General features: G+C 42.9%; 1 protein-coding gene and 1 long non-coding RNA gene across 7 annotated transcripts in view; one reads left to right on the top strand and one right to left on the bottom strand.

Annotated features, from left to right (window-relative positions):
• Positions 1-31: 31 nt before the first annotated feature.
• On the bottom strand, positions 32-2,166 carry LOC311437161. Its single transcript, XR_014693334.1, has 2 exons — positions 2,062-2,166; positions 32-1,632 (listed from the first exon to the last, which is right to left on the bottom strand). It is a non-coding gene; the product is annotated as an uncharacterized lncRNA (long non-coding RNA).
• FLRT2 (fibronectin leucine rich transmembrane protein 2) overlaps positions 1,631-15,611 on the top strand; it is a 56,424-nt gene continuing 42,443 nt past the window's right edge. For 2 of the 6 annotated variants that reach the window (XM_084520072.1, XM_084520077.1), the window contains exon 1: positions 1,631-1,778. The gene's annotated coding sequence lies outside the window, so the exon portion shown is untranslated. Of the gene's footprint in view, positions 1,779-4,499; positions 4,542-4,572; positions 4,845-15,611 lie in introns of those variants that run through there. The other 4 variants (XM_084520073.1, XM_084520074.1, XM_084520071.1 and 1 more) reach the window with 3 other exon arrangements.

Below are 15,611 nucleotides of genomic sequence, written 5' to 3'. Positions count from 1 at the left end.
GATGACTACAGCCAACCTGTAAATGGTCCGCTTTTTTTTTTTTTTTAAAGTATTTTTTTTTTATTATGTTTTGGGGGTGGGATGTTCTACTGAGGAGGTTTATTCGCCTGTCACGCTTTAATTCGAAGCTCAGAAATGTGGGAGGGAGAGCAATCAGTTTTTTTTTTTTTTTTTTCCCTACCCCTTTGCTTATTACAGGATTTTTCATCCTTGGCCAGTCTTAACACCTTCAATAAAGATAGAACTCAGATCCTCCTCCACACGTACCAAGTCTGCCTCTGTGTCCTGGCACACTGTATGTCCAGGGGGACTCTGGTAGGAGCTCTCAGCGCTCCATCCCACCTCCAGGCTCTCAGTGTCGTTCAGCTGCAGTTAGAGCATCTTCCCCTCTTTTTTTTTTTTTTTTTTTTTTTGAGGGGGCCGTGGGGGGAGAAGGCATGGAAGCGTGACAGTCATCATGACTTACTTTACTGAAACGATATATACATGAATAATAGAAAGCCAATGGAGTTCGCTGATTTCCTTTTGTCCTCTCTACTACTTCGCGTTACAGCCCTACAGCGTTGTCTTGACATCAGGCTCTGAGCTGGTAGTACTGAGTTTGGAAAGCTTTCGTGCACTTCATTTCATCTTTGAATTACACTTTTTAAAATTATTTTTTTTTTTTTTTTTTTTTTCTCCTCATTTTAAGGCTTTCTTCTGCTTTGGAGGAAACATGTTCTGACATGCTGGAGTTTGCTGGTGGTAAATATTTCCTTTGACTACAAAGTGCGTGTGTGAAAAATACTTTTTTTTTTTTTTTCCCCGTGGAAATACGTTGCTTGTTCTTTTCTCTACTGTTATTAATAACCTGTAAACGAGATGAATCCGAGGGTCTGAGTGAAATAGCACTTTCAGATATGTACTTTTAGCCACGTCAAGCTGAGGAAAGTGCAGCAGCTCTGTATACGCTCACGTGAGAGGTTTCCATACGCCGCATGTGACAGTTTCCACACCCGAGTCGGTGACAAAGTAGGGACGGCAGGTGAGTCCCCACGAGATCTGCTTTGCCGAGAGGATTTTTTCCAGTCCCTAACCACAGAGGAGCAGTATTCAGCTCTCCAACTGCTCCCCAGAGTTGGCGGTTCTGATCTGTTTCAATTGAAAATCATCGAGAATCGAAAACGACACGTAATAAAACGTCCCCAGCCCCGCGGCCGCCTGTGCTGCGGCTGCTCGCGAGTACGCACACCCCCGTGCGCTGAGGTCCCGGTGCCCGTGCGACAGAAGGGGCTGCAAAGGGTTAAGCCGCCAGCTTGCTTGCTAGGCAAAGTTTGAGGAAGAATATGTCTGAGGCTGGGCACGCCGCAGCCCCGCGCTTGAAATCTGTCACCCTCACTTAGGAGCTCAGCATCTCTGGTTGTCACCGGTGAATAATGATCACACGGCGATAAGATCGCTCGGTGGCGTTGCGCCGGAGCCGCCGGGGGACAAAGAAAGGAAACTACGAGGCATTTAACCGCTGCAGCGGGGTGTTCCTCGGAGTCATCGGTGGGTGTCAGGGTCAAGTGACCGCCTGGACAGCTGCTTGGAAAGTAAATTTCCTTCCTCCTTTCCTTGAGAGAAACCTTGGGTGCTGGTGATCATTGGCAGCTATGGAAAGCAGAGACCTTGGTGGTGATCCTTAAAACAATACCATGCCGGAGCCCAGCTGTTCTGCCACTTTCTCCCCTTTCAACCTGCCGAACCCGGTGGGCTTTGGGTGATCGACCGAGGAGGAGCCACCTCCGCGGGAGCAGGTAAAGGCTCGCTGAGTCTCTGTGGATTGTCAGGGTCTCGCTTTGACCAAAGTGTGCCCTGAATACCTTTCTTTCCCTAATTTGAAGTGTGGGCTGGATGAGGGGCAGAGGCGGGGGGGGGGAAGTGGGGGGGGAGAACAGGCGCAATTCCGCCGAACCTCTGGGAGCCCGTGGGGCAGAAGTTTTTCGTATTTCCACTTTCCTCCGTGACGGGGGGGGGGGGGGGGGGGGGGGCGGCGAAAAGGTGGTAGAAATGCCTGTGGTCAACAAAGATCTGCTTTACCTTATGTGTTACCGACAGGTTGGTAATACCGAGGACGCAGAGAAGGGATGGGTGGAGAGAGGATGAGGAAGACTTAGAGGAAATTTTCAGGAGAAAATGCACCGGCTTTCCATCAGCTTCAGGAAAGAGCTATAAATCATGTGTAAATAAGTGCTTTGAAAAGTATGTAAAGCTTTAATAAAAGAAGAGAAAAAAAAAAAAAAAAAAAAAAAAGAAAAGAAAGACAGGTCTTGAAAAAGTCAAAAAGGATCCAGAACAACCTTGAAAAAGGTTGTTCATTCAGCTTTGAACCCTACGGGGCTTCTGCTCCTTTCATCCCTCGGGACCCGCTGGGAGCTGCAGGCAGAGATTCGAACTGAGAACAGCCCCGGCTCTTTGACAGGAGCAGCAGAGGCTGGCTCCGCGGCTCTGCACCGCACCAGATCCGCTCTCCCCTAGCAGCCCAGCCCCTCGGAGCTGCCGAGAACCCGGGGGCTCCATCCCTAGGGGAGGCTGGAGCAGACCCCGGCCCCGAGGCAGCAATGCCGCCGGGGGGGGGGGGGAGAGGGGAGCGAGGTCTCCTCCTCAGCTCCTCGACCCTCGCCGGGCTACCTGCACTCCCCCTTCCGAGCCCCCCATCACGCCCCGCATCCGCGTAGGTGAGGGCACGGAGGGGCTCGGCTCGAGGCTACGGACCGCGGGTGCGCCGCCAGACGCCCCCCCCAGGGCCCGGGGCGGGTTCGGGGACCGGCAGCAGCGCGCCTGGGACTGCCCCACTACCGGGCTCCTCGGCAGGTCTCGTCGAGCTTTGGAGGCGTGAATAATTCAGCCCTCCCCAAGCGAAGGGCGAAGGAGGTGCGGAGACAATGGCGAGTGATTCAGCTCTCGAGGTAGGGCTGAGCTGCATATGCAAGCCAGTACACAGCCAGGGGTGAGGGGAAAGCAAACCCCGAGGCATTTCAATTGCCTTTTCTGTTTCCTCGACACATGGCATTGATCAGCTCGCCTCTTCTCTCCTCCATCCCTCCCCAGCCCCTCTCTTAAAGTAACTCGCAGTCAAAGGCGTACCGCGCATTTTCTTTACTAATGGAGGAGTTTGAGGCAAATTCTCATCTCTTCGCACACCCCACGTCCTACCTTGCTGGCCGCATCCTATCGCTCAGATGTTTCTCGGCATTAAATAATCTCGCTTTTAGCTGGGCTTGTCAGGACAAGGCAGCAGTTTACTAGGGACCTGGGCGGCGTGGGAAGGGTTACCCTGAAACAAGCGTAGATAACCCGGGATGGATGCACACACAAACACACACACACATACTGCAAGTGCTGCAGAAGGGATTAGTACGGGGGCGTTGTTAGCGCTTTGGGGCAAAAGGTGGTTTCTCCAGTGGTTTTAAAGTCTTTCTGACTGATCATGGAAATCAGACGGAATGCTGAAGGAGGTCCGTCTCTTCCCCGAGGGCTGGACTTTTATTCTGTGTTCTATTTATTCTGTGGTGCTATTACCCACCTAAAAGTTAGCGGGGGGAAGGAGAGGGACAGAAGGGGAGGGAGGAGAGGCGGGCTTGGCGGCGGCTGCACATGAAATATCGCCATGTTGGAGCAGAGCACGGCTGTAACTATCGCTAGCGAGGGCATCTCCCGGTTAGGACCGCAGCTGGGGGAGTTTCTCTGCTCGTTCCCCCCCTTCCCTTCCCATACCCCCACGGACCCCTCGGGCAGCGGGGCTCGGTCAGCCCCTCCCGCACCTTCCTTGCGGGCAGCCCCGACATGCAGGGTGTCCGGGTGCTGCGCACCCCCCGGGCAGCACCCCCCGCCGACTTCTGCTCCCCGCTTGTGGAGTAGGGGGGCGATGCTGAAGGGCCGGAGCTCGCTACACTGCCGTCAGCAAGCAATGGGTTAAGAGTGGGAGGAAAAGAAAAAAAAAGGAAAGGAAAAGAGAAAACCTAGCCTGACTTTGCCTCTTGGAAAGCTTTAGGTTGCAGCCCTGCCTTCCAAGCATTCTTTAAACTAGAAATGTGGGAGGGACTCCAGGAAAGAGAGAGAGAGAGAGAGAGAGAGAGATGGCTATCAACTGAATTCATTACTGTAAACATCTCCCTGGGGTGTCAGGCAGGGAGGAAAAAAAGGCACGACTTACATTAGCAGGGAATAGTCAGATCTGAGGCATCATTACTGCAAAGATCAGCCTGCAATCCCGGCTGAAGGCTGGCGCAGGACTAGGAGAGAGCCAGCCACACGCACTCACACATATACTCACATATGTGTCCGATGCCTCCTCCGACTTCCAAGGGTCCTGGGTCTCCGTGCCAGCTCCTCATGTGATCCTGTGATCCTCTCACCATTTCCAGAGGACAGAGAGAAAAAAAGAGAAAGAAAGCAACCCCAAGACCGGGCGTACTTGCGTCCCTTCATTTTTTTGTGTCTTTTTTTTTTTTTTTTTTTTTTTTTTTTCCGGAGAAGGAGGAGCGGCGGGGAAAAGAGGAGCGAACCGAGGCGAGAAAGTGCGTTGGGGATGCCAGAGCCGCGGGCTGCGCGCCGGAGGAGGAGGTGGCAGAGAAGGGGGGAGGACGATGCCGCTGCCTCGTAAGGGCGGAGGAAGGCGCGGGAGGCGCGGGGGCCGCTCCGGTGCGGCGGCGGCGGCCGGCGGGGAGCGGGGCCCTTGGGGCCGGCCGGGAGCGGCGCTGGGCGGCCGCGGCGGGCGGCGGCCACCGGCCAGGAGCGGCGGCAAAGTTTTGGTGTGGGGGGCCAGAGGCGCGCAGGGGGATTATGATCGGTGCCGGCGAGGGATTCCCAGACATTGCCAGGTACAGTTGGGATTTCATTTCTCTTTTCCTTCCCGGTAATTCTAGCCCCGGGCGGTTTAAAGACCTGGTGCCCTTTGCCTTCTCGAAGTTGAGGAGCTGGGGTCAGGTCGTGTGGCAGAAATGCCGCCTCGATACAGCCCCGTCCGTGCCCGCGAGAGTGCGGCATCAGGCACAGGCACTCACAAATTTATGAATGGCAAGTGCTCGCAGGGGCCGCGGGTGATTCTACGCCAGCGGGCGCGTTAGGAGTGGGTCTCGGAGCTCGCAGCCGCAGCGGGGTCCCGAGTCCCCGGCCCCATTTCAGCGCCGAGGGTAAACTGCCCAAAGCAGCCCCCAGCCCGCTGCCCCCCAGATGGGAGAGCCGAGCACTCCTCCTGCTGCAGGAGAACCGGCACAGCGCGTGTACGAGCACGATTGTTGACACGATTTGGGAGGTGGTTGTGAGAAACGGGAACTTTAAAAAACGAAGCTTACTCGGAGAAGGCAGTCGGCTCAGCTAGCAAGTGTGAAGAGATGGAAAGAACGGGGAGAGCAGGGAGCTGCGCCCGGCGGGAGGATTCAGCAGCAGTAGCGGCCTCTGGAGCAGGGGCTGGTGGTGAGAGGGTGGGGGCGAGATGGCTCGGGACTGCAAAGTACAAAGGAGTCCCTCGCAGACCTGCCGAGTTGGACGGGGATCTTTGGCAAAGCAACAGCAAATATTGCGGGGGAGATGGGCAGGGGGAGGGGAAGAGCGAACAGAAAAACAGATCGCCAAAAGAAGTCAAACAGCTGAAAAGACCTCTGTCTTGAGAGCATGAGATGAAATCCCATGAAAGATAAAGAAATCAGCAGCAAAGTATGAGAGTAAGGCTCTCCACCCTCTTTTCGTAGTGGGAATCAGTCAACAGGAGCTTTTAATTAATTTTAATGGATGAAATCTGTTTTAAGGCTTACAATAAGCTAATAAATCCAAGGCACAAATCCGTGTAAATTCCTGTACCGTGTGTGGAAGGTACTGATTAGATTTCTTCAGATGCTTTTTTTTTTTTTTTCCTTTCAATGCGGAGCTCAGCAGAATAGAAAGGGAGAGGTTCCTTGCATGAGAAGCAGGAAAAGACACTAAAGCAAGTCAGACCTCTGTCTCACATACAGACGTGTGCGCGCACACACATGCACACACGTGCACACACACACAGGCGCACAGAAAGAGGGTGTGCATCAAAGAGAGGTTTATTTACTGCATGATACTTCAGTGCTTGCAGGGAAATTAAACCAGTTTAAAGGTTGAGATTGATCACTATGTGGGTTAAAACAAAACACAAACTTCCATAGGCTGCATTAATTGACATTGACATTGTCTTTCTCCAAGAGCACCTTTATACAATTGTATTTGCAGAGGCAATTCGTGAATTGGTTTCAGAAATATAAGGTTTTTGGAAGGGGGGAAAAATTACCCTTTTTTTTTAAAAAAAAAAAAAAACATTTTAAAGATACTGTACCTATACCACTACCCACTTTTTTCTTCCTTTAAAGAGTCAATGTATGCAGTATTATCACTGGGACTTAATCTTTACATAATCAAAACGATACAACAGGTGCTATTCAAAAGTCAACATTTCTAAGTGACAAAAGTGATGTTAAAATGTAAATATTGATCTTGTTTCTGAAAATGATGTAAGACACAAGATTTCAAGCATCATTATCATTTGTAGGAGATTTACTATTTAAAGTGCTGTGCTCTATCCTTATAAGATGGCTAGGCAGTTAAAAGTAAGAGAATGCAGGCCTGGAGTACCATAGGTGAAACAAATCAGTACTGTGTAAATACAGCATCCATAAAACTACCTGTGACTAGAACAGTCATCAGTGTTTTCCCAAAGTTCCAGGTTATAGCAAGAAGTAGTGCTGGAATGCACCCAGCGTTCTTAAAAGATTCACTCCATACACACACATACACCCTATATTTTGTGTAAGATGTTATCTGTGTTTGGCTTTGAGAGTCTGGATCTGATTTGAGCCACTGTTACAAGTCACATTTATATCCTGGCCTGCTCGATAGTTTGATTTAGGATGTAGACATATCTCCTTTGCGGAATCCTACACCCTCCCAGTTGGAATCTGCATTACATAGGCTATGGTTTTCTCCAAGAATCAAGAATGTGCTTGCCTTTATCTGTTTAAAATAGCAACATCCAAAATGTAAGATGTCATTAGGGCTGACTTTCCTACCCTTCCAGCAGAAAAGAAGGAGAAATAGTTTTAGCAAGTGAAGAAAACAAAAAGGAATTCAAACAAACATCTCTATCAGGCTTTTCCTGTACTGCACTTTCTATTTAAAGGTCTAGAAAGGAGGCACACTTAGGATAATACTGTTTCCAGGAAGGTGAGAACTTTATTTCTGAATAATTTCTGCTGCCTCTTTAATCTCAAAATGAGTTCATTTTTCACTAGATTACTTTCATATAACTTTCAGGCTTTTACCAGACTGATTCAAATCCAGTCCATTAGTGACCTCTATCTGTGAGAAGTGTATAGTCAGCGGTGTTTTTTTCCTTTTTCTTCTCCACTGTGGGTTGGAAACACAGGGTATGAATCATTTTAGTCTTTTATACCTGCATCTAGCTTGTCAGGTTGTCAATGTCATATCTGTTATTAACTGTGATTTCCTACTAATTTAATAAGGAAAACAAGAAAAACAAACTCTAGTTCCAAATGTGCATCAAGAACTTGAAAACAACCTAAATTCCAGACAGCTATTCCAGTATTAATGAACATTTGCTAAAAGTCAGAAAAATTAAAAGAATACAGTGCTATTGAACAGCAATAATAAAGGAAGTGCATTTATGTTAGTCTGATGGTTTAATACTTACTTTAAAGCCGGCTGACTGAATGTGAAATTTTATTGCCCCTGAGTGCTTACATAATAACTGAAACTTGAGACAAACGCTCTGACCAGATATTCTATAAGTAGACTTTATAGTAGCAGGGTGTTTAAAAAATGTGGAAAAAAAATCCAGCTGTGTCTATGTTAAGAATACATGTCAGAGATCAAGGAAAAGGGGGTCTTTATAAACAGATGGTCTCTTTTAGGGGATTATTAAACCCAGCTTCCCAATACTAATTTGTCTCTTGTTTATATCCATAGCTATATTCCATGTTTTAGTTAGTGATTGTAAATGGCAGTTGAGGACTTGACTGGCAATATCTCTGGGTAGGTGAATACCATTGTTTGACATTTCCCAGGTTGTGGTTGATTACCTCAGTGCTTGGTAATATGATGGTTTTAGGTGTTTCCTTTCCTCCCCCTTGGGCAGTCTTTTCAGGAGTTTCTCTGCCAATGCTTTTTATTTATTTCCTCAAGAAACCAAAAGAATTGGAACTTGCCCTAAAGGCATAAAAACTGCATTAAAAAAAAAATGGTAAAACAAATATATATATATATTGTCTTTTAGTAAAAATATGTATAGTTATATACATATAGTTAAAGAAGGCTAATTTAACATACACTAAAGATATGAGCTTTAGTCACCCTGAAGCTATAAGTAACATGCACCTTTCAAGTAACCAACTTCTTTTAAAGGAAAAGCAACCACAAAAAAATAATCATTAAAATATTTGTCTTGACAGGAATGTTTTATTCATGTATTTAAAGTAAACCCAAACTTTAATCCATAGGCAATACTCAGGAAAGAAGCATTTGAAATGAAAACTGCTTAAGATGTTATATATCTGCTTAAGATATTATATTTTAGTCACAACAAACAATATCTCCTACAAATAGTAAAATTTAGTATTTTCAGCCAGTGGTGAAAGCTGTTTGGACCTTTAGATACCTTCCTTTTTTTACTGGTGATTTACATGGCTAACAGTTTTGTTCTGGATAGTTTTCATTTTTGTTTTCTCTTTTTTAACTCCTTCTTCTGACATGTCCCTTTAAGCAGAATCAAAACTAAATACTAGGAACATTCTAAAACAAATCCATCATGCTCTCTTCAGCATTCCTGAAAACTTAATGATGCTTGAAGAGGTCCATAAAACATCCCTTCTAAAAGGAAATCTTGTGCTATCAGTGCTACCTAGAAGCAATCTCCTGCACATTCTACTTCGAGCTGCAACTGTTTTATCTATTTATTTATTGTTAAACACACATTTTCTATGCTAGTATAATGCAAGGTTGTTTACAAATGCATGCAGCACAAAGAATTGTTGGTCATTCAAAGGTCATTGAAACTGATCCCTCAGTCCTTGCAGGCAAAATTTAATAGACTTCTGGTGTGACAAAATGTAGTGAATGTCAGGGATCTTGATGGAGAATTACAAGATTAAGGCAAAAGATTTTGGAATTTCATCTCCCTAATTCATTAGCTGTTTACTATCATGCATAGTAACTTGAGATCTGGCCAGGCTGACACTCATTGTACTGTGTACTGTACAGAAATACTCCATGACCCATTAAGAGCAGGAAAGGTCAGAGCCCTGAATGAAAAGCCTCATCAGCACCTTCTTAGAACTGAAATAAGTGTGCAGCAGGGTTGCTACCAGTTCCTGCTGGTAGCCTTTGCCATTCGCTCATTAAAACCAACAGGGAAAATTAAACTAAAGAGAAAAGCTTTTCTCAGCAGTAGTTCTGTCCCTGTACCATAACTGGGTGACTGTATGAGTAACTGTTATCTTTCAGAGCTGTTTCATAAGAATTAGCCAAGATTCATCATGTGGGAGAGGGCTGCCTGTGTGGGGAGAGGATGCAGTACGCCCTCAGCATCCTAGCACTGCCGCGATTCTTTGGTGATGCTCAATCTTCACACAACCCGTAGAGGATCAAACAGGTCAAACTGCAGTCATAGGGCCATCAGCCCTAGGCCTGTAAGTTCAGAGTTAAAAATATTTATTTTCTTCCGCATGCTTTTGCTACAAAGAAAAAGAAATGCAGTATTTGAACTGTTTTAAGATGGGTGTGACATTCCCAGTATGACTGCAAGAAGAAACAAGTATTATTTTAGACCAACAACACCTTTACAAGACATTTCATACACAGTTCTGAAGAAATGTCATCTATATATAATTAATATATGTGCTACATATATCGGTAACCATGACTTTGTCTGTAATCACTAAGGACTCCCTCAAACCCTTCAAAGCATATAATTAATTTTAATTCAAAAATAATTTTTTTTTGGTTAATTGAAAATTAAACAAGAAAAAAATATTTTTCCTCCAGTGTTTTGGTAATTTCTAAATTAGATTAAAAATACTGAGTTGCTCCCAAGATGGATTGTTCCCAAGGTCAATGGAAAGCAAACCTAGCTGTGCTTATGAAACAGAACTTCACAGCTGAAAGACTGCTTTTTAAATTAATTTATTTGATTCCAGACTCGATCCTTCTTCCTTTCACTAGCAAGTTAATTTCACAGACACTCTTCTTATGATTAGGGATTACTCATGTGAGTAATAATTTGAATACCCCAAAGTGATGTCATTTAGCTGTAATTGAAGATGATACAAACCCATCAGCGTGTCTCTGGTTGTGCTAATGTGTATATGCTTTCATTAGTAGTTTCTTCATGTGTGTATGTGGAAACAAGTATGTAGGTAGAAGTGATTTAAATGACTAGAATTACATCCATATTAGGATTGTAGCAGTATCCGTGTCGTGGATGCAACCTACATTGTATTGTTACATAAGCTACCTGTAGACAAGGCATTGGGTGTACATATTATTTAACGAATGATGATTTTGGTAAGCGAGGTGGTTTTAGTGAGCCTATTTCATGCCTGAAATGCTAGTTGAAACCATGCGAGGTGTTTCTAAATGAAGGAATGTTTCCTAGTAGTGTGTTTGTGTTACCTTTTAATTTCATTTGTGATCTAGGAAGTTTTTCCTAGGTGGTGCTTCTTGTGTCACTGAAAGATTTGCATCAAGCTAAATGAACCCCATTTAGCAATCTTGTTTGTCTTGTTTCACAGGCCACCTCACTGACTGATCTAGGTTTACCTTAGTCTTATCTTTAACCAGTTAGCTCTGGAGTTTGTTGCAAACACTCCTAGACTAAACATACTCTTTATATACTCTTTAGCTGTATCAGTTGAAAACTTGCTGTCATTTCATAATGACCTGTAAGTATCTAAAAAAATCTGAAGTTTTATCACATTAAAACCTGAATTGTTATGAACCTGGATTGGGTGGTTGAAGGATTCCAATTTAATATGCTAAATATGTATATGCATATTGCATCTTTTTCTAGTGATCCATTATTGTAGGACCACATGTTAGTCATTGAACTGGAGAATTTGGAAGTGGAAAAAGCTATCCAATAGCTCACACTCATAAAGTTTGCATCCTTGCTTTAAGTGATTTACAAGATTCATCTGAGACATTTTATCATTTGAGCTGCCCATAAAAAAAAAAAAAAGAATTTCCAAAACAAAATAAGTAAATGAAAAAATATTTATTATCCAACTTGATATATTTTCAGTCTTTTAAAACAAATTTAGCAGTCTAAAAACAAATTTCCTCATGCCGAAGATGAGTATACGGTTAGAGCATGTTAAAATTTAACAGGACATGAAAACAGACACACATACACAGAGTCGTTCCCAAATGTATTGCTAAATCTTGTGTATCAAATTGGTATATGCCCAACAGTGATTTTTGAAATAGCTCGTTCTGGCCCTGTGCCATGCTGCTCAGTGAAGAACTTCTTGCAGCAGTTCAGCAGTAAATTGTAAAATGCATCTTGCCAGTAGAAGTCTTTTTTTTTTCTTCTTTTTATTTGAGAGATTACTTTTACTCTTTGACTAAATTAATTTTAGAACCTTATTCTTGTGCAGTGCAATGCAACAGTTTTTACCTAGAGAGAAAAGCATCTACCAGTATAGCTTTGAAAATACTTAGGAAAGAAAGAATCACAACGGACGTCTCTCTGTCTTTTTTTCATGTGTACTTTGAATGCCATTGATAGAGCCAAGTCCTTTATCATTGCCCAGAGAGGTCAGAGCCTCCGTGTCAGAGCATCTGACAGTAAGGTTACCCTAATTGCTTTGTCCATGTTTTGCCCTATCAAAATCTCTATGCATTTGGTATTGTATATTCAGAATGATAAACGTGCACATACAGGCATGCAGGGACAGACACACAAAGTATTAATAAAAATCTTTCTGAGACAATTTGAATGGCAAAGGATCATTTAGCAAATCTATTTCCTTCTGGTATTTAGTTGGCATCTTCCTTTTTTATTATTATTTAATTAGATGGCAGGGCAACCGGTGATACTGTAGAATATTGAAATGGAAACTGTGTATGAGCTTTCCCTGCCTGTCTTTCTTCCCTAGTTCTTCTCCCTCATAGTTAATAGAGTACTGTTTCCACAAGTAACACTCTGTTTAATAGTTTTAAAAAGAATGATGCAATTGGGTTTCGATTTTTGTTTTGAATGATGGTTACAGGGTGCTGAATCCCTACCTCCACACCAGTGCTTTAGTTTTTAGTTACGTATAATTCCATTAAAATACAGTAATTTAAAAATAAATAATAATAATAAAATAATAATAATAAAAAAACAGCCCAGGAACTATGAAAATCTCAATGCTAACAAAATGTTTGTTTTCTGTCCCACACTGTATAATCTTATCAGTATCTAGTTAACTTAATATTTAGTACCAAATACAGGTTTCAACTAGATAGTCTGTTATCACAGAAGTCAAACATTCAGCTCTATCCTCAGATCAGCACAGTGGATCTTTATAAATCTGGAATAAATGAGATGTTAGAGTTGCTGCCAGCAGCTCTGGCAACAGAACTGTTGATCTGCCCAGATTCTTTTTCCTGCAAAAATTTCTTATCAGCAGATCCACACATCCTACATGTTGTGACTGTGGATTTACAGATAAGAGGACAGAATGACAGAAACTGGATGGATGGCATAAGCATAAATAGGTTATGAGTTACCAGCTGAAGAACTTTCTATTAAGCACTGGGAGGGGGGATTATAAATCTCAACCCCCCCCCTAATAATAAGGAGTTCTCTAGGTAGAAGGGCTTGGCTTTAATTATTTGCCCTTCATTTGTCCAAAGTTGGAAGTGCATAAATCAGTCTGTATGGGCAGGGATGACTCTGGAATTCATAACCACTCATGTCTGTGACATTGATGGAAACTCAATTGGATCAAATGCATAGGTATTCTAATTATGAACCTCTGATATTCAGAACTTCCCTTAGGCCATCAATATCTCATATGCAATCATATTTTACAAGCTACTGAATTATTGTCTTGTTATACATGTGCTGACCAAGAGAATACATCTTATAGTCTAGCCAACTAGCTGCAAAAAGATGATCCTCTTTCTTTAATCACTAAGAGAATAAACACCTTTAGATTTCAGATAACATCCATTCACAATCTACTTAGTTCTTGTGAAGAAATATTTGGGGAACTTGGGAAGGGGTGTTTTACAGCCCTGTATATTGTCTTGTGTTGAATGATAACCACGTTTGGCGGAAAGGCATTCATTTTAACTCCTTCAATGCTATGCTAAAAGACTACCTCCTACATACTAGAAGAGAAAAAAAGAAAAAAAAAAACAACAATCATCTTGCTATGACGTTTACACTCCCTCTCACCCTCAGGGCTACTTTTATTGACATATATTTATATTTATATTCTAGTAGCACCACACTTTTCTCCTGCCTCTTTCTCTCTCTTTATTTTTTAAATCCACATGCCAGCACAGGCCTGATCAAAATTTCCAGTTAGTTAGTTAGTTAAGAAAGACTTTTAAGGCTGGAGCTCATTCTGTTATGTCTGTCATGTCAGGAACATTGAGGATGCAGTGTATCCTAAAGATGCTATCAAAACTAAAATAAACAATGATTCTCATGGAAGCTTTTATTTTCATTTAAATATGTGGCATTGTGCAGAGGTGGCATAAAAGCAGGAAAGGAAAAGTGGCCAGAAAATAACTGGTCAAAAAACAGGATGACAATGAGTAATCAAAATTGTCCAGCCTGAATGAAGCACAGAGATAAACAATCAACTTTCAGTGCAACAGGAAATTGGAATTTCCTAATGATCACAGTTTTAACCATCTAAGCTGTTATTCCACGGAGAGGAGAGGTAGGGCAACGTACAATGTAAGAGGAGTTGGGAGGGGAGGAAAAGGTTTATTCTCCTAGTTCTTTCTGTTGTGGAAAAAGCACATGGGAATTATCAGGCAAAGTTAGTGCTGTCTCAGACTGTATTATCTCTACAGCAGAACCCTGGCTGGCTTGGTGAGGCAGGTCTTATAAGCTTGTATTACCCTTAATGTTATTCCATGTCTTCATTTTTTGTGACCTCAGACACTCTGCATGTTCACTTTAAGAAGAAAAAAAAAAAAAAAAAAAAAAAAAAAAAAAAAAAAAAAAGTAAAGATGGTATGGAAAAAGTAATTAGTGAGTAAGAAGTCTCAGATTTTCCTCTCAGGCATAAGTGTATACTCAGAGTGCCTGCTTTACAGAGATAAATCAAAGGGGAATAATAAATATTTGTAATTTAAAATATGCAATATAGGTCCTGTCAGCTTTTATATCGCTTAGATTTCTCTTGCCGTTCGAACTCTCATCTGAAAGAGCCTGGAATTCCATTATGTAACAAAACACTGAATCAGGGTGAAACTGGGGAAAGTACAGTGGGAACAAATGACTGAAGTGGGTCTTTATTACTATTCTTGCTTAAAAGAAGGTGAAGGAAATTATCATCATGCACTGCAACACATGGAGTTGTGATGCTGCTTCTGCATCGTTAGTGCATCCATGCTGTCCTGTTGATTAAATCACTGGGTAGGTCATGCATTGATTGAGCTCTTCATTGTGGTCTGAGTTTGGGTATGCTTTTTTTTTTTTTTTTTTCCTTGCAGCTAAAAGTGAGGCAGAATTCGACACCAAATTTTAAAAACAGTGAGGTGACAAAGAATGGTGCCCACTGGGGACTGAACTGGCAGCAGTCACAGAAACTCCCTGTATGTGTGTGCATATGGGAGGACTGGCATTTCTCTTCCTCTAGGCACTGTAAATGCCCACAATCATCAGCACTACAAAGTCCATGCACTTAAAATGAAGGAAACAAGTAATTTATGGGGAATGTTATAGTAGAGATATATGCCCTTGCTTTGTTAGAGAGGGTGTGAAGTCTTTCTATGATTTCTCCACATTCTCCACAAATGTTCTGGTAGGAATAATATTTGGGACAGTACGTAACGCTACTAAACTTGCATCCTTGTAATCTTACAGAAACTCCAGCAAAGAACCTGACCAGGATGTAGTTACTGTAACTGAAAAAGGAAAGAGAAAACTCCGTAGGAAGATGGCACTGCATGAGTTAACAAGTTAGCCCCTTCACTCTTTCAAATCAAACTTCCTGTGTGTAATAAAATACAAGTTGGATGAATTTGGCTGGTCTCAGGCAAGCCTCTCATGGATAGCTGCCCACATGGGAATAACAACCGCATAGATTAGCTCTGTGAATAGCTCCAGGACAGGTGTGGGCCTGAACTGCATTGGCAGAACTGTTCTGGGGACTGGTGTGCGATGCTTTACCAATGAATGAAACACTTCACTCTTCCTTTTTCACAAGCACTAAAATTCACATAAACACATTTATTGTAAAAAAGTAATTGGCTTTAAGGAGTTGGAGAAAACTCATGTTTTGTCAGATTTGCAAGCCTTCTATTAGACGTTTCAAAGAAATTGGGTACAAGCAAAAATTAAAGCATGCTGAATTATTTCTTACTAGTTATCTTTTTTTCTTTTTTTT

Source organism: Aythya ferina (assembly GCF_964211825.1).
Source record: "Aythya ferina genome assembly, chromosome: 5".
In the NCBI taxonomy this organism is placed as follows: Eukaryota; Metazoa; Chordata; class Aves; order Anseriformes; family Anatidae; genus Aythya; species Aythya ferina.
The sequence above is the reverse complement of the archived record's forward strand: the minus strand, read 5'-3'. Positions and strand labels throughout refer to the sequence as shown.